Raw genomic sequence first — 25,094 nt, forward strand, 5'->3', positions numbered from 1 at the left:
TTCCATAGCTAATTTTAAGGTTCTAATTAATTTTCAGAACCATGGAATCTATTGAATCTATTGTAGAAATTGTTTCCAAACAACACACTACTCTGGACAAAGATCCACTTCACAAACACTTGGAATATAGTATTAAGTGTTTCTTTACTTGGACTTTATTATTTTTTTCTAATTTGCAATTTATTTATTTATTTATTTATTTATTTATTTATTTATTTATTTATTTATGATTTTTATTTATTTATTCATGAGGAACACACACACACACAGAGGCAGAGACATAGCAGAGAGAGAAAAAGGCTCCATGCAGGGGGCCTGATGTGGGCCTCGATCTTGGGACTCTAGGATCACACCCTGAGCAGAAAGCAGATGCTCTCAAATGCTGAGACCCCCAGGCATCCCTGCACTCTCTACTTTTAAAGTGAAATTATTTTTGATACTGACTAGTTATTATTATTGTTTACTTTTCCATGCAAATACTTAAAACTCATGAAAATACTTAGATTTCTCATATAATCATAGATTGCTTTTTTTTTTTTTGACCATCTGGATCAGCTGTATGGTTTATCTAGCCTTTTAAATACAGACGTACTACTGTTCATCAAGGTTTTCAGGAGTTGCATTTAAATGCATCTGGTTTAGCCCTGTTGTTTAGAAGTTTTTCATACTATTTTCATTTACTTTTGTTACTCTTGTATTTCTGTCTTCAATTTGGAGCATGGTTCCTTGCTAATCGTAAATGATAGAGATGATCTCAGTTTCTCTGCTGAATTAAACAGACCCTTCCTATTCAATAGCTCATGTCTGGAGAATTTCACTTTCCCACATGACCCTCTGATATTATTTATGTCTTTCCATGTTTCTGTCTTTTTACATATATTACAGAATGCATCTTTCTGAACTGAGAGATGAGAAGTTGTGTTAGATTAAGGAATTTGCTGGTATTTTGGGAGGGTGTAAGAGCCTCACCTGACCAGGAAGTGAATTTTCTTATGCTAGTTGACAAACTTCACAAATGTGGAGTTTGAGACCTGAGGTACTGCCCTCTATATAGGAATTCCTTGCCACAAAATAAAGGTTGGGCCATTGCTGGATAAACTTGGAAACAGAGCAGGGTTAGAATAGATCTTTATAAAGAACAAAAATGTGAATCAAAGGGGAAGACTGGGTAATGCCATAATTCTCTATCTTGAGTGGAATCTTTTGAAATTCCATTCTTCTTGTGGCAAGAAGAAAAAGAAAATCTACATTGCAGTTCTTGTGGCACAATTTTAAATATTTACATGAGAATATAGATTTTCCAGAAAAACTATTTAAATTTTCTAGGTTTAATTCTGCCTCCTTTAGAAATAAATTTATACATGGACATCTATTCGTTAGCAGTGATCTTTCTAATGAAGACCATCATTACTTGATCAAACTTTCTGATATGATGGACATTGTTCTATATCTGCAATGTCCAGTATGGCAGCCACATGTGGCTGTTGAGCATTTGAAGTGTGGCTAGTACAGTCGAGAAACTGATTTTGAATATAATTTAAATTGACATGGCCACATGTGACTAGTTGGCTACTAAATGGGTATTTTGCTTTTATCAGAAATTAAAGTACAGTCTTGCAAAGAATTTCTAATCATTTGGCATTCTATCTTATATGGTCATTTTTTATTATGTACTTTAATATTTGAATTATCATTGAAGTGGAATTTCTTTATAACACTTTCTTAAAGATGAATGTTTTTAATACTGTTGATGGGAAGACATTATAACTTTGTTTTATAAGCCTGGGGTAGCAACTTTTAAAGTGGACATTACAAGCAAGATTGCATCTAAAAAAGAAAAACCCTCTAATGAAAGTTGTAACAATGGTGATAAATATTTCGAAAAGTTCAGTTACAATTTCTGTAATGCATCTTGCAGTACAAAATGTAACCAACCTACAAAAATGTCACTTGCCTTGAGTCCCCAAAGCTTAGTTTGCTTCCAAAGCTCACATCAGATTTTAAATCATATTTTAAAGCCATACTCCCATGGCCTTTTTAGGCATTTAGTGAAAATGAACATTAGGATGCATCATGATATTTTAATATTACTAGTACACTAATATATAGACAGAATTATTAGCTGCATATATACTGAGAATTTAAAATTTATATATATTTTTAAGTCAGCAAATCAACTCATTTCTTGAGTAAGATATACAGGATGTAGGTTATTTATAGGATACTGAACTAGGGACCATGAGGATTTTTTTTTAAATGGAAGACGTAACATTCATCTTTTTAGGAGCTCCACTTATTGGCTTTGGATGCATCCTTTTGAATAAGTAGGATTCAGATAAGAGGAGAGAGGAGACTTCTTTTGTTAGAACCTTGGACAAGCTACTCACAGTGTCTCTCTTAATGCAAAACAACTAGATTCTAGATAGAATATATATATATATATATATATATATATATATATATATATATATATTTAAAGATTTTATTTATTCATGAGAGACACACAGAGAGAGGCAGAGACATAGGCAGACGCAGAAGCAGGCTCTGTGTGGGGAGCCCGATGTAGGACTTGATCCCAGGCCTCCAGAATCATGACCTGAGCCAAAGGCAGCCACTCAACCACTGAGCCACCCAGGTGCCCCTAGATAGAACATATTTCTAATGAATTATTTGAATGGGAAAAAATTTTTTTGACATCTTCCTGACCTCAAAACCAAAAAATGAAAATGTGTGTGGAAGGTGGATTGTGACAATGAGCAAACAGGAAATGTAGGAATAGCAAGATTGAACTGGATGAGTTGTGTTGCAGGGATGCTGTTGGAAGGATAGCAGTCATATACTCTGTTAGACTTCTTATAAACCTAGCCTTATTAAAAGAAGAGGAAGACATAACAACCACATCTGTAGACCCAGGTTTTTGGTTTCCTTTGATGTCTTTGGTGTCTTCAATTAGGTAGTCAACCACTTGCATATTGCCAGGTCTATTTTCAGAAAGGTCTATCCTTGCTTAAAAGCCAGTGTTCTGTGTGAGGAAAATATGGTCTTCCATTAAGGGAGTGCTACAAATCACAGACTCCAATGTCCTTGTAAAATCTCTAATTTACTTATCTAAATTTTTATTATAAAAATTTGAAACATATTAAAAAATAGAGAGAATGGTATAATGAACTTTCATACAACTACACCTGTCCTCAACAACTATCATCTCATGGACAATTTTGTTCCAACATATCCCTATTTACACTTCCTACCCCCACCCCAAATTATTTTGAAGCCAATTTCAGACATGACATCATTTCATTCTTCAATATTTCAGCAGATATCTTTATTAGAACTTGGGGGTTTTTGGGGATCCCTAGGTGGCTCAGCGGTTTAGCACCTGCCTTTGGCCCAGGGTGCGATCCTGGTGTCCCAGGATCGAATCCCACTTCGGGCTCCCGGCATGGAGCCTGCTTCTCCCTCCTCCTGTGTCTCTGCCTCTCTCTCTCTCTCTCTCTCTCTCTCTCTCTCTCTGTGTCTATCATAAATAAATAAATAAATCTTAAAAAAAAAGAAGTTGGGGGTTTTTATGGACTTGTTTTTTAACTGAAAAAAATGAATCACATCTAAAAAATGAACTACATGTAAAGTCAATATTTTCTTATTATTATCAAATATGCACAATCAATATTCAGATTTTTCCAATTGTCCAATAAATTTTTATAATTACTTTTTACTATTTGAAACAGAGTACAAATAAGATCCACACGTTGCAATTGTTTATTTCTCTTCTTTTTTACTCCGTAGGTTTCCCCTCTATCTTTTTTTTCTTGTTTGTTGAGGAAACTGGATTATTTGGGTGGTAGAGCTCTCCATAGTTTGTGTTTGCTGATACCTTCCTGTGGAGTTGTTTAATAAGCTCCTCTGCCCCATATCTTTCCTATCAGTTGGTAATTAAGACCGGGAACTTGACCAAATGCATTTAGAGGAGACTGAGCAAGACTACTGTGTTTCTCTCTTTTTGTGATGTTAGCAGATATCTATCATTGTTTAGACCTATTTATTCCTTAGAGTTAAGGAATACCCAGCCTTGGGAGGTTTCCTCACACATGTGCCCAAAACAGTATTCTGCTAAATTCTGAGGTGGGACTCTGCAGGTCTCAGGAGATCTTTGTCTACTGTGTTTCTCTCTTTTTGTGATGTTAGCAGATATCTATCATTGTTTAGACCTATTTATTCCTTAGAGTTAAGGAATACCCAGCCTTGGGAGGTTTCCTCACACATGTGCCCAAAACAGTATTCTGCTAAATTCTGAGGTGGGACTCTGCAGGTCTCAGGAGATCTTTGTCTATATAGCAGCTCTCTGCCAGGTGCTCTGTCATAGGAACCATAGCCACCTTATTCTCCCATAATGTTAGACCTGTTTCCTTGACTCAAGGAGCCTGCCTCCCTTGAGTTACTCTCCTGGTGCTAAGAAACCCTCAAGACTGTAAGCAAGGCAAGCAGATTTACCTCCTTGGCTTCTCATTTCTTAGCGATCTCTTTGTTGCCTGATGTCTATGTCTTAAAAAAACATTTTTCATATTTTTGTTATCGTTTTAGGAAGGAGGGTGCACACAGTGCCTCTTAGTCCATTTTAGCTAGAACAGAAAGTCTCCTCAGTTGTTTCCAAAAAAAAAGTTCAGCTATAGCTTGTTAATCCAAACACCATCTTAATACAAAAGTCAATATTCAAAGAAAATTGAGGGGCACCTGGGTGGCTCAGTGGTTGAGCATCTGCCTTTGGCTCAGGTTGTGATCCTGGGGTCATGGGATTGAGTCCTGCATTGGGCCCCTTTCAGGGAGCCTGCTACTTCCTCTCCCTGTGTCTCTGCCTCTCTTTCTGTGTCTCTTATGAATACATAAATAAAATCTTTAAATAAAAATAAAGCAAACTGAAAAAAAAGTCTCTGTGTGTATACCTGTATGTTTGTCCTTTGGAACACTGCTGTAGACTTAGAACCATGAGTGCAACTTTCAGGACCTCCTTTTTATAATTTTTCAAATTATTGATTGATTGATGTATAATTAGCGTAGAAGGTTTTATTAGTTTCAGGAGTATAATATAATGATTCAACAGTTTTATACATTATTCAGTGCTCATCATAATAAGTATACTCTTAATAACCTTTATTTATTTCACCCAACCTTCCACCCACCTTCCTTCTAGCAGTCACCAGTTTGTTCTCTGTATTTGAGTCTGGTTTTGTCTCTTTTTTCCCCCTTTGTTTGTTTTATTTCTTAAATTCCATATATAAGTGAAATTATATGGTATTTGTCTTTGTCTGACTTGTTTTACTTAGCATTATGCCCTCTAGGTCCATCTATGTTGTTGCAAATGGCAACATTATTCTTTTTTCATGGCTGAATAATATTCTATTATATGCACATACCACATGTTTTTATCCATTCATTTATCAATGGACATAATTTGGGTTGCTTTCAATATTCGGCAATTATAAATAATGCTGCAATAAACATAAGGGTGCATACTATCTTTTTGAATTACTGTTTTCATTTTCTTTGGGTAGATACCCAGTAGTGGAATTACTGCATCATATGATAATTCTAGTTTTAATTTTTTGACAGTGGCTGCACCAACTTGCATTCCTACCAATAGTTCTTGGGGGTTCCTTTTTCTCTAAATCCTCACCAAGACTTGTTGTTACTTGTGTTTTTGATTTTAGCCATTCTGACAGGTATGCGGTCATTGTGGTTTTGATTTGCATTTCTCTGATGATAAAGTGATGCTAAGAACCTTTTCATGTTTCTGTTGGTCATCTGGATGTCTTCTTTGAAAAAAAATGTCAGTGCAGGTCCTCTGTCCATTTTTAAATCGGATTATTTGGGGGTTTTGGTGTTGAGTTGTAGGAGTTCTTTGTAGATTTTGAATATTAACACCTTATCAGATATATCATTTGTAAGTCTTCTCTTCCTTCAGTAGTTTGCCATGTCGTTTTACTGATGGTTTCCTTTGCTGTACAAAGCAACTTTCAGGACCTCTTGTTGACATTTTCCCTCCCAGCAAATTGTGTTTTTTGTACACACTGAGTCTTATTTTATATTCCATTTAGAGGCAATTTTGTGGTCCTTTTAACATTTCTTCAATGAACATTTTCGAATACCTACTATGTATTGCATACAGTATTAGAATATAGTAATGAATAAAACACTATTTATCCCCTTAAAAATCTTGCAATTTATTTTCCCACTAAAACCTGTACACAAACACACATAATGTCTCTACTAGTAATAGCCCTAAACTGGAAATACCCAAATGTCCATCAATGATTAAACAGACTGTGATAGATCCGTGGAATGGAATACTACTCAGCAATAAAGAACTGTGAACTATTGATAGGGCAGCAACTTGGCTGAACCTCAAAGAAATTATGCTGAGTGAAACAAGTGTATCTTAAAAGATTATGTCATTGCTCACTTCCATTCATACAACATTCATAACATAATGTAATTACAAAGTTGGAGGACATATTAGTAGCTGCCAGGGGTTAGAGGGCAAGAGAGAGAGTAGGTGTGGACATAAAAGGGTTGCACTAGGGAGTCTTGTGGTAATGGTACAGTTAAGTGTCTTGACGTAGTAGTGGTTACTCAAAGCTACATATGTGATAAAGTTGCATACAGCTATGCATACACACACAAACAGGAATAAGTGCATGTATAACAGCTGAAATATGAATAAACTCCATGCATTGTACTGCTATTAGTTACCTGGTTTTGATATTGTAATTATGCAAGATCTTAACTACGGGTGAAGACAAGGGCTGGGGAAAGAGTACACAGATAGTATATTTCTTTCCACTTTTTTGTGAATTTTCATGTACTTCAAAATAAATTTTTTTCTGAAAAGTTTTACAGTTTCATAAAGGATACAAGGACCTAAGTAGCCAACTACAACACACTGTAATAACACTCAGTTAAGGAGAGGGAATGCCTTGTTCCCATTCCCAAGTCAAGAGACAACATCTCTACTACTTCCTTGTTTCCTAAAGGGTGCCAGTCATGTCCCCTGCCTCTGTTTGAGTGGCATGTATTCGCAGTAATGGACTTGTAGAATGCTTGTGATTGACCCTCCCTGGCCCCCAGCACCTGTGGTGATACGCCCTGCTCATTAATTCCTCCATAAAGTAACAAACATACAAGGCAAACACTTTATAAAAACACAGGTAAAGTAACAGGAATCTCATGTTCTCACAATACATTCAACTGTTAAGTTCAAAGACTCATTCCATATTTGAATACTGATGATTTTGGATTATGCATAGCTTTGGCTCTTCTCAAGCCCTATCCTTTTTTTTTTTTTTTTCCAAGCCCTATCCTGCCATCAGCACCATCAGCCAAAGCTTTACTCTGACCATTGAGAAATAGCCTTTGTATGTGAAGATGAACACATAGCTACAGTGGACATTATGCATGCATTGTCACTTGTTACTATAACTTGCTTTAATTCTATGACAGATTGTCACATATTTTGAGTTTTCTTAAGTTATAAAAGTTTTTTTCCCTTGGAACTAAGTAGAAAATATATTATTTCTGAATTTTGGGGGACATTATTTTGGTTTTGTTGGTTTTTAGTAGGAAGCACTAGGAAAATATGAATTTGTGCTCTTGTCACATTGTGACAACTCAGTTGTCTTAGAATTTTTACCAGGCTGTGTCTAAGTATCACAAAACCACAAATAGGCAGGTTTACCATATGTAAACTGGAAATATTTTAATTTTATTTGTTGTTGTTGTCGCAGAAACTCACCCCTCCATTTGGTGTCAGGGAGGCCTCTTTGGGGTTGCCCTTGGACTAAGGAGGGGGTCTGAGTCTTCATGTGTGTGTGTTATTGGAATATTCACTGGGCAGAAGATGTTGGTAGAGTTTTTAATCTATTTGACCCAGGTGCCCCGAACAGGTCATTTATTCTTGATCAGATCCTGAAACTTTCTCCTCCTCCTCCTTCTTCTTTTGTCATTGTAAGCCAAATGTGTACTACTTTTCATTTTAACATTTTATTAGTTTTTATTTTTTGAAGTAAAAACTTTTTTGCGTGTGCCAAATCTTTTAACACTTTTAAGAAAATATACAAGTCTACATCAATAGTATAGTTGATTTAGAATATTTCTTGCCTTCTTATAATTTGTGATGGTGTGGTCCTGATTTTGTTGTATTGGTCACGATCTTTTCTGTATCCTTTCCTGTTTCTGTATATCGGAGAAAGTTTTTATTTATTTCTTATTTTTATTTATTTAATGCTTTTAGTAGGAGTACCTAGGTAGCACAGTTAGTAAGCGTCTGCCTTTAGCTCAGGTCATGATCCCGAGGTACTGGGATCGAGTACCACATCGGGCTCCTTGCTCAGCTGGGAGTCTGCTTCTTCCTCCCACTCTGCCTGCTGTGCGCTCTCTCTCTCTCTTTTCTCTCTCTCTCTGTCAAATAAATGATTAAAGAAAATCTTTAAAGAAAATAAAATGCATTTATTATATGGACTCTTAAAGTTACATAATATTCCACATGATCTATACTTTTCCTACAACCTTAAGATTATACTGTGTTAGTCTAAATCTATAACACTACTAAATAATATTACAGGCATTTCTTGGAGAGAAATAGAGATTAAGAGGAAGTAGTGGATTTTTCATAAATTTGGCAAGCTATTTGGGAAGTGTTTTTTTAAGTAGCTTAAATATCCTTGTAGTATTAATTTTGGAATAAAAGTTGCATAGGAACCAATATTATTCCTCCAATTTGTAGAGAGTCACTACCATCATCTCCCTTCCTTGCTCTGCATATGCATGAACAAAGTGGAACTGAATGAATTGGTGCTCCCACCTGCAGCCAAGCCCATTGGTGCCTGGATCAAATCCAACAACAATAGGAAGCATATTTAGAGCCTTTGACTTTTTCTTCCTCAGTGGGCACATCTGGTAGCCCAGCTACAGCTACTGGGCTCCATATTACTGTTAATTCTCAGCTTGAATCTGTGTGGTCCATTAGATCTGGGAGGCCATGACTCGGAGTCTGGTCCCAGGGGCCTGTGTGGCTCATAGCCACAGAAATTATACCCTTTTGTCTCTTTATGGGACTACCTCTGCTAGGTCTTCTTGGATCCTTGAGTCATGTGTCTGTATTCAACTCCATGCTGTGATGTCTCACAGTAATGACCACCACTGCCTGATTTCAGATAGTTGCTTTTTTCTCTGATACCATATTACCTATAGCTGCATATATGACTTCAGGGCTCACCACATGTGCCCTTTGAATGTTGTGTCTATTTGTCTCACTGACTCTTGATTGACAGCCATGGATGGGGTTAACTCTGTTTTTATGATCTCAAAGGTGAGTACTGGCCTACTGTTGGTAAACATGCACCATGCTTCTTCACACCTTTAACAGGGAGAGAGGTCACTGACGTAAAGAGTCTCCCCATGCTTTGGATGGTGGTGTCTCACTGAATTACATCATGGTAAGGGGTTTATTCACTTGCTTTTAGCTTATTAAGATTTCATTTATTTATTTGAGAGAGAGAGAGAGAGAAAGCAAAAGACAGAGCATAAGCAGTGGGGAGAGGGAGAAACAGACTCCTTACTGAGCAGGGAACCCAATGTGGTACTTGATCCCAGGACCCCAGGATCATGCCCTGAGCTGAAGGCAGATGTTTAACTGACTGAGCCACTCAGTCGCCCCTCTTCACTTTCTTACTTGCTATTTAGCTCTTAGTTCCAAAAAGCTTTTTTTGTAGTTTACAGTAAGACCATTAAAGTAAGGGGCAGAACCAAGGCAGGTAATAAAGAGGAAGTGGGGTAACACTGAACCAGAAAACCAAGGCCCTCCCTAAGAAGCCTACAGTTGAGTAAATTGAATTTTAGGCCTAAGTGTTCTGTTAGAAAAAAAGGGAGGCATAAAAACTGATGCCACTTACTATTAGATCAGAGTGGGACAAAGATTCAGTTCATCTGGAGAGATGCTCTTGTTCTCCAAGCTGTGTATTTTTGGGAGGAATTGAGTGGCTCATTGTATCACATTTTTCTATCAGCTAGTCATATTAAAATACCAGTGCATGATGACAAATGTTATCTCTGCTCTCTAGTATGAAATACTTCAAAACATTATTTTTCAAAATGACTTTAGATGAATACTGCCCAATTATTTTCTGGTATCCAGAGTAAAAAGTAAAAAGATACATATGAAAATAATAATATACATTTCCACTCAGTATATCCAAAAAATGTTATCTCATTAGATAATTGATATAAAATTTTTTCTATATTAATTACATTCCTTTTCCTTTCTAAACTAAATCTTTTAAGTCCAGTTCGTATTTTACACAACTCAATTTGGATGAGTCACATTTCCAATGCTCAATAGCCACATGTGGGTGGGTGGGGTAGTAGTGGGAGGGGCAACTCATATTGTAGTAATATCTGTGTGATACTTTCAGTATTGAGATTTCTCAGCTACAGTTATGACCAGGAACCTTGAAAGGAAAATTCATTAGTGTTTTTTTTGTACTGGGTGGTCATTAATCCAGAAGTTACCATTTTATGCCACTGAAACTAATTTGATGAGAACAGATAACTTCAGTCATTATTGAGAAAGTGAGCAACTTACTCTGAAAACTTTTGGATGCTTGCTTTCAATTCTTTCATCACTAGTAATTGCACTTATTTATGTCATCTGGGACATTTTCTTGACCTCTTTTTATGCCCCCTACTTCTTTACAACTTCTGTGATGTCACTGGCATTATCTCTTCAGGTTCCAATGGGAACTAGTTTGTAATTTCTCAGAGATACTCATGACTTCCTGCTTGACTTACAGTTACTGGTTAATTTCTTTGTTATCCCCTTGTTGAAAACTGAGACTTGTTGGCTGTCCTCCTTCTCTTTAGTGCCTTGTGTGGACTAAAGTGTAGCCAGTAGTGCTTATTGAATGAGCATATATATGTCTTTTCCTCTGATTATAGTGTGGAAAGCAGGGGCGTGCATTTGATTCCTTTGGTATATTTGAAGTTACTAGCAAAGTGCAGGGGATGCAATTGGTGCTTAATAAATTCTTGCTGACTGGATCCATGACTTATAATTGATATTCCTAGTTTTGGGTCAAATCTTTATCTATCAAACTGTTAAATTATGTCCTTGGAAAGTACATTGCTGTTTTCATTTGGAGGAAGAAATATAAACACACACATCCACTACCCTTCCTTGTTGGTTCCTAACTGACTGAAAAAAGGAAAGAATGAAAGGAGTGCTACTACCTTTGGTTAAATATCAACAAAGTATAATATACAATTTTTGCCAGAAGAAAAAGTATGACTGTTGTTACAGGTCCTAAACATTATGATTAAAGAGCCTAGTTTGTGGATTTTGGAATCATTCATTCTTTCATTCAATAAACACTTACTAAACACCTATTATGATTAAGACATTGTGTTAGACACAGGGGATAAAAACATTAAGTTTTGACCCTCAAGGTGCTCACATTTTAGATGGAAAAGTCAGATCATGCCAGAGACCGTTAGAGAAAGCTAGCTACTAATGGGTAAAAGATGCAGCGAGTCTAATTTTCACTCTGTTTTTCCTTCATTGGTGTTGGTTAGTAAGTATTTTTAGAATAAATGTGTAGATAGCGGTTTGTTATTAAAGAAGTTACATTATTTGGCATTTATTACATTTTATTTATTTCCTTGATTGATTAATTGCAGTTAAATTACCTTAGCATGCTAGAAGAGATTTTATAGATTTTGACATATGATTAAACAGCATAAAGCATAACTAATGTGGTTTTAGTGGCATGCTATGTATTAAAGCATAAAACTTAAACACATACTTCATCAGGAATTTTTACAGTCATAGTGAATTCGAAAGATTTGGATACTGGAACCCCACCTCCCTGTTAGGGAGGGGCAGGAATTTTATAATTGAGATTATTATAGAAGAGTGTCCTGACATAACTGATTGACTTTAGTGATGTGCCTTGAAAGTTCAAATTCAAGGTGTGCACTTATTTCAGTCAGCTTATTCTGAATGTTTAAATAAGAAATACTATTTCTGGGTATTCTGAATAACTCGTTGTACATTTATTCCTAATAGTGAGCATTTGGACTAATGATGGATTACTAATGAGCATGTAAATGTACCACCTGATTACATTAATATATGATCTTCCATGACGAGGTCTGAAATGAACATTTCTAATATGTATTTCTTTTTCCCAAATGGCACTGTGGTGTATACTGAGCAGGACTGAGACAAGGGTGTTTTTCTTAAGAGCCACTGATTTAGTCAATTATCAAAAATCACATTATAATAAATGCTGTTCTAAGAATTTTGATTAACCTTTAAATAAATGTTACTTTGGAAAAAAATCTGCCAAATGTGTTAATGATAAATTGTGAAGTGGTAGTAATTGCAAATATGGCTTTATGGATAATATAGTTAATTGATACCACCCTCTCAAACATATATAGCACATCAGCTGCTCTGAGGCTGGGTGATAGTGATGGTGTCTACAGCATGTTTGATGCATTGAGGATGACATGAGTAAAATGGAAACTTAGAGTGCTTACCAGGGTCATTCTCTCATGCACATCTGATGCCCATGGTCAAGTAAATTTTTAATGACACATAGTCACTACACACCTTTCAGCCTTCTGGAAAGGTAAGTGTACATTGATCTGTCCTAATTAGCCTTGCAGAGTATTTCAGACATCCCTGCATGAACACTATTATTTAATAAAATGGGAGCTGTTTTTTTCACAAGCTCAGCACTTGCTCCTTGGATGCCTATATTGTTTTTTTTTTTTTTTTTGACTCAAGTCTCATGTTCATTCTTGTCTTTGTCTGACAATGTAGCATTAATGTAGCTGCATAGAAAAGTAAGCAAAATCAAGGAATGGGTCTGATTATGAAGGTTCATTGCTATTATAAGAAACCCATAGAGCATACATCCATTCCCTCCCTAATGTATAGGGTGCTGACTGCATAAAATTGCTTGGAAAGACATTAAGGATATACAGGCAATTCTGTTGAGGTGTGCAATGGGATTCTTTTAGGTTTGCAAATAAAGGTGGCTCTGGGATACCTGATTTGAAAAATAAAAGGTAGCCAAAGCAATTTTTAATTGATCTAGATTGGAACACTTATGAAGGGACATCTACTTTTTTTTTTTTAAGAGTTTAGTTTTTATCTGAGTTTGGGGTCTATAACATCTTGAGTTTGTTCATCATTGGAGTAAATCAAGTACAGTTTATTTTGCTAATAGGATTTGGAGTTAGTGGAATTTTTACTATGGATGCTTCCTCCACTTGCAAAGTTACTCGGTTACAAATGGGATACAGACCAGATGGTGTTAAATCCCATTCCAGGGATGAAGTCTACAGCCAGAACTTCAAGAATATCACTTGGTCACATGGTTCACTAGTTACTGGATTTATTTGCTTTTAAGAAAATGAATAAGAAAAAAAAAGAAAATGTACAAGAGTGGGTTCCTGTTGATCTGTAGGGCTGACCATTGGTGACCCATGGCTGGAGTTGCCCTTGTGTTCATGCAAATTAGGCATCTCTTCCTGCTGTTTCATGGCTACTGAATTGGCTCTCAGGCTCCATAAATGCCTCCTTTGCCTGCTTGCTCATAACAGAAGTTGGATAATGAGAGATTAAAATCTTTGGATTTTGCAAATACCTCAGAAATGGTAACACTTTGTTTAAATCAGATCCATAGAACTCAGTATGCGTGAGCTTACCATCTCTTTCTGGATAACAGGATTTGAAAATGGAATGGGTAGATAAATATGAGGACACTGGGTTATTAGGGAGTAGAAGGATCTGCCTTGTGGGCAGGAAGGAGATGGTAGGGGTGGGATGAAAGGCCCTGAGTGGGGAGGCTTAGATCAGCAGAGCACAAGATGTGCTTTTTTTTTTTTTTTTTTTTAACAATGTAGGGAAACCTCTAAAAATGGCAGGCTTTCTAAATAGTTTTAAAACAAAATTTGTTTTCAATTTTATTTAGTTATGAAATTAATAATTTCACTATTAGATGCCCTCCTTGAATTACCTTGTTCATTTATTCAAGAAGCTTTTATTGAACAGCTCCTATGGACTAAATAGTGTGTTGTAAGAAGGCATGATTCTCATCCATAATGTTTTGTTTGTCACTCTGCTTTTGACTATAGGTAAATTCCAGATGGCTTTAGTACGGGGAAAATTTGTCAGGTCACACCACTGAAAGTCCAGGGGCAGAGTGAAATTCAGGAACATTGTAATCTAGGAGTTTTTGCTCAGTTTTCCTTCCATTCTTCTTCCTTATTCTCTCTGTAGGTCACCTTCATCAGTGGTTAGTAGCAAGATGGCTATCAAGTGAAAGAACTATTTTAGAGGCTTTTTTTTTTTTGAGGGCTAGAATAGCCTTCTCAGAAGCTTCAAATAAACCTCTTGGATTTTATTAGCATAAGAGACCAAGATTATATAGGCGATTAGAGGACTGGTGAATACAGATATGTATGGGTTCTCCTTTGAGGGGAGGTATCTCCTCTAGACTGGTAGAGATGGAGGATTCAGAGTAGAATTCCTTGAAGAGATGCTGCCCAAACTAAATCCAAGAGGATGAGAAGGAATGAGGAGGTGGGGAGGGCTTGTAGGGAATGAGGGAAGTGGGTTCAAAGACAGAAGCAAAAGGTATATTGCACAAAATCAGCTACCTTTACACATTCTTCAAGTCTCAGCTTCACCTTATCTTCACACAAGATTTAATGGAGCCTTGCATGGCCTCATACTTCCTGTAATTACCCCATCTTAACATTTACCCACCTCAGTGTTATTCATTCAACTGTCTGCTTTTCTTCACCAGACTCTGTGAGGACAGGACCCATGGTCTGTCCAATTGCCCCTCTGTTCCTGGTGCCCAGCACATCATAAACAGTTGATAAAAATTATTAAATGTATGAATGAATAAGGGATTTATTGTTATTTTGTTAAATGACAGCACTGAGACCTATATATTTGTACATAGATCAAAATGATAATAACTTTCATGGCCCCGGTTAGACTTCTTATAAATAGTCATAAAATGCAGGCAGTAAAACTGAATTTTGAGGATTTTGAGGAGTTTTTTTACTCTCATATAATCTAACAATTTTGAATAGAATTGTCTTTGAGCGTAATTACATGTTTTCATGCACTATATAATCCCAAAGCAGGATGAGATCTTAAAAGTCATCAATACTCTTATTTGTTGGGTGGGTGTTTGCTTACTGGAAGACTGAGTCTTTGCTCACTATATCCTTTAAAAGATTAACCTCATATGTATGAAACTCCAGCATAGCTGAGTTTCTGATGTTTCTATTACTTTTATAATTTTTGAAGTCTCTTATTTTAAGATTGTTTATTTGAGAGAGAGAGAGAGAGAAAGAGAAAGAGAGAGAGAAGGAGAGGTAGAAGGAGAGGGAGAACCAGGCTCCCCGCTGAGACCCTGGGATCATGACCTGAGCCAAAGGCAGACATTCAGGCACCCTGATTTTTGAAATTTCTAATTAAATAATTAATAGGTGATTTTATTGACATTAGTCAAAAATTACCTCTTCTTTGCTTTCTTATGTGTAATGTATTAATCATAGACCCTGGAAGTTGAGACAAGATTTTGCTAAATTCCACTACAGTTCATTTTCCACTGAAGTTTTATTTATTTATTTATTTATTACCCACTGAAGTTTTAAATTAAGCCTCATATTGAAGCGAATTAATGAAAAGATGTTTCTGGATAGAGTTGTGTATGGTACCTGTTGCTCATTATCATCAGAATTATAATTTGCAAATATAATACATACTGAATATTGAAGTATGAAAATGTTCAACTTAAAGAAAATGAATAGAAGAATAGAAGAAGACATAATGATGTCTCCTGATGAAATCCAGTCCAAAATTCTGTTCATGATATTAAGGATGTTTGTGGAGCAGCATGATTGTGTAGCAGGTCTCTAAATATCTCTAAGGCAAATCTAGATGTTTTCACATAGTATGGCACAAGTCCATCTTACATTGTCTTTCTGAACACCTTTTAAATTTATATACCCTTTTGAGCTTAAAATCTCTTAATTTAATGTATTTCTTTTGATGTCATCTTGACAGAATGGTTTTTATTAGGGCCTCATTTTTAAGCTTACTTAGCTTTCTCAAATTAAAAAACAACCTTTTTTAAACATGGACATAATAATTTCATTAATTATGAATAATTTTCATACATTTAAAACCCTACATATTATACATTTGAGACACTTCCCAATGAAAGACTTTGTTGAGTAGTTTGTGGAACATCACACAGATTTACAACCTGATATTTCTGCTCCATGGAAAGAATTATGGGGCAAAATAGACGTGATAGTAATAATAAAAATTGCAAAAATGCTACCACTTCATTTAAAATTTAGTATCTAGTATCATCATCAAAGATTGAGCTTTCCTTTGGATAAAGAAATGCCATATTTCTGTAATAAGTTTTATTGTCATTAAGAATCAAGTTTTTAAAGATAAGTTGTGATCGTGCAGTTATATGTAAGAGATAGATCTTTATAATTTTTGTTACCATGTAATCATCTTGCATGATAGGTAGAAAGCATATTTCTTAAATTTAAGGGAACAAAGGAAATGTGTAACTTGAGCCATTACAAAGTATGGCGGTTTCAGACATCCATGCTTTATGGTTTGGGAAGGAGAAGGAAATAGCTTTTATTGAAAAGCTTTTTGGTGGTTCTGCTGTTCGGAGTAGAATCACAGGACTGGAAGAAATCTTTAGATCTAAAGTGGCTGGTCCATGTCTCTCATTCTCAGGGAAGGAAGCCTGGGCATGGCAAGGTAAAGGGATTTGCCTTGAGTTGTGCATAATTAATGAGCCTGCAGAAGGACTGGGGCTCATGTTGGTGTCTCTTGCTCCTCACACTTGTGGATGTGCTTCACACAATGTGCCACTCTTTTGGATTCTTTAGAAACTTACGCAGATGTGAGAAGCAAAATCCTGTTGTGTGAATCCATTAAACAAATATTACACAGATTTCACAGTTTTACAGAGTGGAGATTTATTGACTTCAGAAAACTAAGGAATTAAGCCCCTCAACTACTAAATTAAATCTCCTCGTGGTTCAAAAAAACAAACAAACAAATAAACAAAAAACAAAACTTCTTTAGAAAACTTTTCCTAAGTTCACCAGAAGCCCAGGCTCCTCTGGGAAAGAAAGCAGGTCGAGGCTGTTCGGTGGGCTGTGCATTGTGCTGTTCTTCTCTGAGAGCTCAGGAGATTGGCATTGCTCCGCGGTCGTGTCACAGCCCGAAGTCATTTAATGCCTCCTCTTGTGAGGCCAGGATTCCACGCCCAAGTGCATTTAGTAGGTCAGTACAGTAATTTTAAATGTCTTTCTTTCAATCTTTTGCCATCTTCAATTATACCTTTCCACCCTACTATTTGTGTAATTTTCTTCTGTCTGAAGTCTCTTTACTGTTGTTCTCTATTGCACAGCATGACAAATTACCCATCAAACCATATCTTTTCAGCCCAGAAATGCGCAATAACACAGAGTCATGGCATTATCGCATGTTGTGCACTTTATTTCCTCACAGTTCATTCAAGTGTGTCACTTTATTTTCCTGGCTTCCTTTTGTCATCATGGAGATTAACCATTTTATCCTTCCTAAACTTTAGAAACAATTAGAATTTCATTATAGTGGAAGGAAGCTGAGAGTGAATGCTTGCTCAGTACTATATGGAGTATACTTTTCATATTATCGGTGGTAAAATTAAAGTCATGAATCCTGAGTCCTTTTCGAAGGAGAGACTTTAGGGGTTATTATACAGCTGAGTAACCCTGGCTTTGGCCAAGAGAATTATTTGAGCCTGTGGCCACCAAACACATTAACGGTTAAGAAACCATTTAGTGTGACATTGAATACCTGATTCTTCTGTTCTCCTGAGAATTACAAAATTCCCTGGGGCCCATGCGTTCTGCACACAAAATCTTTTCCCCCCCTCTTAACTTTGGCTAAATACCAATAGTGTACAGTGTGCAATGAGATACAATAGACATTGCAAGTATGTGTTAGAAAATCAATTGGAATTGATGCTCTAATCAGCAGGGATGCAGCTGGTATGTAGACATATCACTGGAAATGGTGATTAAGAACGTATTCAAAAGCATTAAAAAATCCCCATAACACTTAGATCACTGTTTAGATAGATTTCTGTTTTACGGGGATAGTAGAGTAGATGAGTTGGGGAACCAGTGATACTTCTAGATTCTGCTAGATTATTTTTTTTAATTAGAGGAATTTTTTAAAAAATATTTTATTTATCTATTCATGAGAGACGCATACACACACACATACAGAGGGAGAGAAAGAGAGAGAGAGAGAGAAGCAGAGACATAGGCAGTGGGAGAAGCAGGCTCCCTGCGGGGAGCTCAATGTAGGACTCGATCCCAGGACCCCAGGATCACGCCCTGAGCTGAAGGCAGATGCTCAACCACTGAGCCACCCAAGAGTCCCTGCTTGATTAATCTATAAGATGTTTTAATAATATATTTTATATGCTACATTTATAGTTTATTTTCAATTCCATATTTGTAGGATATAATATACTAGTTGTTGGTAAACAAAAAATTCAACGTTCTTTTGCCACAGTCAACTTACAGCCTGCCAGAGACTAAATATAAGCTGCCCCACAGAAAGGAAAGGGGTATGGTGACAGTTTAGCTTTAGTCCAAAAATACATTTAGTGAGGAGTTTGAGAGGGCAAGGAGGGAGAGGGAGGTAGGGAGAGAGAGGAAAGACCCAGAGACAGAGACTGAGAGAAAGAGAAAGAGGGAGGGGGAGGGTGGCAATGAATGTGAAATAATCTAGAGGAGAAAAGCCAGTAAGAATCATGGATGACAAAGGAGGTTTTCAGAATTTTAAGAAATAGAACAATAGCTTTTTTCCCAGGCATTTCCTACCCATGAGTAAGTAATTAGCTAAAAATATTAACTAAACAATTCTTCCGGGGAAACTTAAGGATAAAAAGAGGTTTGAATTAGAAAGGGTTGGTTGCTTTCTAAAATTCATTTTCAATCTAGATTCACATTTTCCTATGAGCACCTTTAGGTTGTACTGAAAAATATAGTGATTGAAAGTTCAGCCATATACATAATTTTCAATTTTGAGTGGTTTTATAAATAGAGAATAAGCTGAGTGTTTAAAATAAATCTAGGAACAGAGGTCCTGCCTTTTTATCTCTACATTGTCTTTGACATTCGGTAAAGCTCTCCTCTAGAAGTATCAAAGCCGAACTAGATGATGGAAGAAGGGCACCCAAACTGTGGAATGTGAATGTCTTTTAGAAATAGTGGCCATCACAGAAAAGGCAAGCTATTGATATTATCCGGAGCTTGGGATTTCATGAAGGCAAACTGCTATTGAGAGAAAAAGCTGGTACTTTAAGCATTTGACAGTAGTTTTTTTAAACCATGAAACACATCAAGCCTTCCCCTATATGATTTTAAGTAGCAGCCAGTTTAAAAAAAAAAAAAAAAGGGAAAGTGAGGGAATTCTGGGGAATGAAAGAGGAAATAGCAACAAAAAATTAAAACTGCAAAGAACCTCCTCGTTTTCAAACTACTTTTAAATGTATTTTTCCCTGTGTTTGTCACAAACTGCCTGCAGATAAAATAGGACAGAAGACATCAACATGTTTTTAATAGATGGAGAAAACAAGACTCAACAGAAAAGGGACTTACCTGAAGCCATATAAGCTAGTGGACAAAGCAGTGCTAGAACTGAGGTCTTTAGAACTCTGCTGTCCAGTACAGCAACCGCTAGCCACATGGGGGTACTGAGCACTTGAAATGTGCTTGGTCCTATTTGAGATGTTCTGTAAATATAAAATACATATCATATTTCAAAAACTTACTACAACAAAAAAGGAATATTTTATATTTGTGGATATGTTAGGCTAAATACAATATATTATTAAAATTAGTCTGTTTCCCCTTTTTAGTATGGCTGCAGGAAAATTTAAAATCACTTATGTAGCTTGTATTTATAGCTTGCATTATATTTCTATTGCTATTCTAGGCACCTTCTCTGATGCCTTTTCTTCCAGAAAATAAAGGGAAGGAAAACAGGAGACAGAACTATCACAGGGTTTGAAGGATTCATTCTTCAATGATAACAGTGTCTTAATTTTACTTATCATTTCAATTGAAATCAACTGGATATGAAACCATTGAGTGTCTACTATTTATAAGGATGGTCGTATACACCCCATTCAGCATATTTTGAGGAGAAGGGCAAAGGATCGTAATAGAGGGAGAGAATGACTTTTCTGGAATTATCTAACCAGATGCACATGAGAGCAAGCATACAAAAGATTCATTAGACTTTGTCATATCTGTTCTAAAGGAACCATCACTAGTGTAGGTGTGAAGAACCTGATTGTTTTGGCTGTATACCCAAGGGCACTTTGGCAGGTGCACGGAGGGGAGGATGTGTGGTCTGTTATATGGCATGTCCAAAGCCGACTCCATACATGCAGAGGAGGACCTTGGCTGAGGACAAATGAGTGAAATATAATAAAGAAGAGCTGTATGAAAAGCACAGCTCAAGGTAGGAATACAGGAAATGTTGAAAAATGAATGAACTGTAAGATCTCTATAATAGTCTCTTAATAGGTACATTGTTGAATAACACTGGTGTGGGCTAGGCTGGTTATAACTTGTTATATCCGATTTCGTGAGCCATATGGCAGTATGCACCTAGTCCTTGAGGAAAGGATGAAACCTACTGTTGTCACTTAGAACACACCCTAGTAATTACTGCTACAGATTCCAGTCTCAGAAAATATTAATATTTTTACAGTAACAGTTTTCAAAACCTGGAGCGCAACAAAGGAAAATCGAACGATGATTGCAATTTTTCAAGGTTTGTATGGAAGGGGGAAATACGCTTGTGTGATATTTTAAATGAAATTCCACTTCTAAAATTCTAGATCTATTTGAAATCTGTCATTTTAAAATTAATAACTGTTTTCCTTTAACGCAGTCTGTGTAAAGAAACCCAATCCACTTCTGAACAGTTCCCTGCCTTCCCAGATACATGGAAATTCACTACTGTTGCTGACAAACAAAATGCCACAAGATTTGTCATACAAATCACATTATAAGAGGTTCCAAAAACTTGACAACGTTGACAGTTGTTTTCAGCAAATGGCTGCTTTACTCTGTACTGTCAATGTTGATGTCCTTGTGCACATGTAAAAGAGCAATGTGATTAAGGCAAGCTTGTCCACGCTATATCTGAGCCAAGTTTTCCGTCTCCGCGTGGCACTGAAAGATTGCTCAGCTGTTGCAGATAAGGCAGGAATAGCTAGCAGATTTCTGCCATTTAAAAAAAAAACATTCTCTGGGCATGCATTTCTGTAGGAATTTACCAACATCTGCTGCTGACCTAAAGTTTTCTATAGAAGTGGCATATTTAATTTATACAAGTAATTCACAATGATATTGGTCAAGCCTGATTTCCTTAGGAAATAATGAGTTGCGTTCACCAAGACGAGATGGGTTGAAGTTTAATAACATATATTTTCTCTAAATTGTCATTGGAGCTTCAGCCCTCATACTTTTTTGGCCCATCTTACATTTATTTTCTGCATGTTCTCTAAATTATATTTCGGCAGAGAAACTTTTTAGAAGGAAGAATAAAGAGCTAAGAGGTTTTGGTGATTCCACAGAAGGCCTACACTTCACACTTATCTTTTTTTTATAGGCTCTCTGAAAATGTTTGATTTTTGGGAAGCTAATTTATTCTGGGAGAATTTTGTAGTTGAATTTTAGTGTGATTTAAAATTGTCATATGTGCTATCCTCAAAAGAACATATAGGATTTAGGTATTTCCCATTGTCAAGGTAACTTGAAAACCTCCTGTTACTTTGATTTTGGACATCATTTGTTTACCATTTCATTTGCCACTGCTCAATTTTGAAATTTGTCCTCTGTGGGTTTACATTATTTTAGTTCAGTTTCTTTTGAACTATGAATGCTCCTCAGGTAAAAATACAAAACTGAAGTTAGTCCTGACAATTCAGACCTGTCTCATAATGCATTTGTTATTTGATTCATCTATTCTTATTCTTGGTCACCTTCTAGTACAGCTGCATGCTTTAACTGTCTGACTTGTCTTTGAAAATCTTAAGCCACATTCTTTGGAACAGTTGCTTCATGTTGGTTGAAATTCTCTGTGGCACTTTTTTCCATTCACAGGAGCCAACAGCCACCATAGCAGACACATAGTTTCCAAGAACTTAGGCATGGTTCATGATTCCTGAATCTCAACAATTTCTTATAAGAATCAGAATACCATGTACAGTGTCTGAAACCTTTGTACTGTAAATTATAATGAAAAGCATACATTTATCATGTAAGATTAATTTAGCATACATAATTCTTGTGTGCTTTCATTCTTGAAACTAGCAAAGGCACAATTTGAAAAGCCACTAATAAAATAAAATAACCCAGTGGCCCAAGCAAGTAATTAGCTAAAAATATTAGGGACAAATTCTTTTAGGAAAAATTAAGGATATATCGAAAGAGATTTGAACTAGAAAGGGTAGTGGCCTATGAAACAACTCTTTATTTTCTAATCTAGATCCATGTTTTCTTGTGAATACTGTTAGATTGTACTAAAAATATAGCAATCGAAAGTTCAAGTTTTAAGTTCCAAATTACTGCCTTTCAGATCCAGTGAGGCATCTAAAAAATGGGTCAAGGTAACAATGCATAATTTGAAAAGTTAGCAAAAAGTTTCTAATGGAAATAAAGTGAAAATCAATATAATTGTATAACCTTTAATGCCTGTCTTATTTCCATTGTCAATTAAACGTATTAGGAAGCAGAAATACTTGTGAAATATTTGCCACAGCTAGCGTCTTTATTTTCATGTAGCCAAGGGAGAGGAAAGGAGAAATTTCCCATAGACTGTTTAGATCCTCTGATTAAGCAACTGATTAAAAAAACATGAGTGGTTTATAAAAAAAGAGTTGGAGTAAATACAGAGAAGCAAAATATGTATCAATAGAGAAGAGCATGCAGGCAGGAAAAACATGGACATGCTCTTTTTTTCCCTGCTGATTTTCATTTTCACAAATTTTAATTTTATATACTTCCATTAGGATTATATTAATAATGACTTTTTATACCTGGACAACTACTTTTGGACTAGAGATAGATAATAGTATCTTATTTATGAGATTTAGGAAGTTCTGATCTCAGCTTCTTAATTTTAATTTTATTTTAAATTCTAGAAGTGCATAGTTTGTCTGGAATTCATATCTTCTGGCTGCCATTATCTTCCCAAAGGCTTTGGTTCAATCCATTTATACTTATGTCATTGATAGACAAAAGCAAAGAGTGTGACAAAAATAAAACCATTATTTGTGTGTACAAAGTAAAAAAAAAATTTCTTTTTTTCAGTGATTACTTGCAATCACACTCTTTGGTACACATTTGGTCACCTCCTGACACAATAGCTGACAGGAAAGAAGTGAAGATAAGTTGTTCTTCATGGACTTCTGTGAGATATCAGAAATACATCATGTTAGTAGCTCAAACAATTGCATTTACCGTTACCCTATCACTCCTCAAGGCCATAAAACTCCAATTTGCAAGGTGACTGGATTTTACTGGTGGATAATGGGAGATGTGACTGTTTCTCATTTGCTTTTGAACTTTCTCATGATACTGAGAATTTCATGAGACAAAGTGATGTTATCAATCATGTTATAAATACTTACGTGAAAGTTTTATTATGTTTTCCTGGGGCTGCAAGATGAAATCCCTTTTACTGAGTATTTCCAGGGTTCAGAGATATTTTACTGGTAGGTTGGATTCTTTGTCATTTGGGTATGGTGCAAAAGATTAGCCAGTATTTGGGAGTGAAGTTATGTTTAAAATAATGGTTATCCTAGGACTGGAGAGGCTTTCTGTCTAGGACCCGAGTCTTCCACAAGAGGCTTAAGGGCCACTCTGCCCTTGCTATATTTCTGAGGAGTGGGGATATACAAAGACCTGTAAAGACAGCGAGGGTGAAGCATAACTAAGTAAATCACAAAATTTTTGAATTTTGTGTTTTGTTCTTTTGATGAATTATCAGACATGATTAAGAACCTACTATGGCTTGCTGTCACCTACTTGATAAAGTCTAAATTCCTCCATGTGGCACAGAAAGATTCCATACTACATCTACTTTTCGTCTCTTCTACACTACTTCTTCATAGCTACATCAAACTATGAATTACTAAATATTAACCGTGTTTTGACCATAGCTGGAATGTTTTTGACACAAAAGCATTTCAGTTTAATCCACCTTTGGAATGTGTATCCACTCTTTCAAGATAGGGTTCAAATGACATCTTTTTGGTGAAACATTCTCTTACCATACATGGAAGTCAAGAGATCTTCCTGCTTTATCCGTATTTTTTGTGTTTATTCATGCTGTATCACACTGTACAGTACTTGAAGATATGTTTATCTCCCAAGGTAGACTATGAGCCTTTTGACATAGGGATATATTTATCTTCATAGTCCTTGGATCTTGCATTGTACCTGGCCAGTGGTAGGTGCCATGTAAATATTTGTTAATAGAGGTGTAGCTTTATACATCTGCGCCGCAGCCTCCGATCATTAGTGAGAGCTTACCTATCATCAGAATCTCTCATACCAGACGAGTTGGGAAATATATCTACAAATGAAAACACTCTCCATGAAAATCATTGACATTCAAGAGCCCTTACAAGGTTCATTTACCTTAAATAATGTGCTTATTTTCATGTGCAGTTCATTTTGTGGAGCCAGCATCATTGCTTTTAGCATAACACTTCATACGGAAGAACTAATTCGGATACATGACAACTCATAAAGAAGTTGCAGAACCACCTGCCCACCATTTTTATTTAGAAGTATTCATTGCAATTCAGATCTAGAGTTCATAGAGAAAATTGACTGTAGAGCTTGAAATACTAATAGTTTATGTAACAACTGGTCAGTATTGCAAACATTCAGAACAT

At 36.1% G+C, this 25,094-nt stretch overlaps 1 long non-coding RNA gene across 4 annotated transcripts in view; it reads left to right on the plus strand.

Moving 5' to 3' along the window:
- Positions 1–25,094, plus strand: part of LOC129501659 (uncharacterized) — a 143,688-nt gene that overhangs the window by 15,726 nt on the left and 102,868 nt on the right. The gene's annotated exons all lie outside the window — the stretch shown is intronic.

This window comes from Nyctereutes procyonoides, unplaced genomic scaffold, assembly GCF_905146905.1.
Source record: "Nyctereutes procyonoides isolate TBG_1078 unplaced genomic scaffold, NYPRO_anot_genome, whole genome shotgun sequence".
Lineage (NCBI taxonomy): Eukaryota > Metazoa > Chordata > Mammalia > Carnivora > Canidae > Nyctereutes > Nyctereutes procyonoides.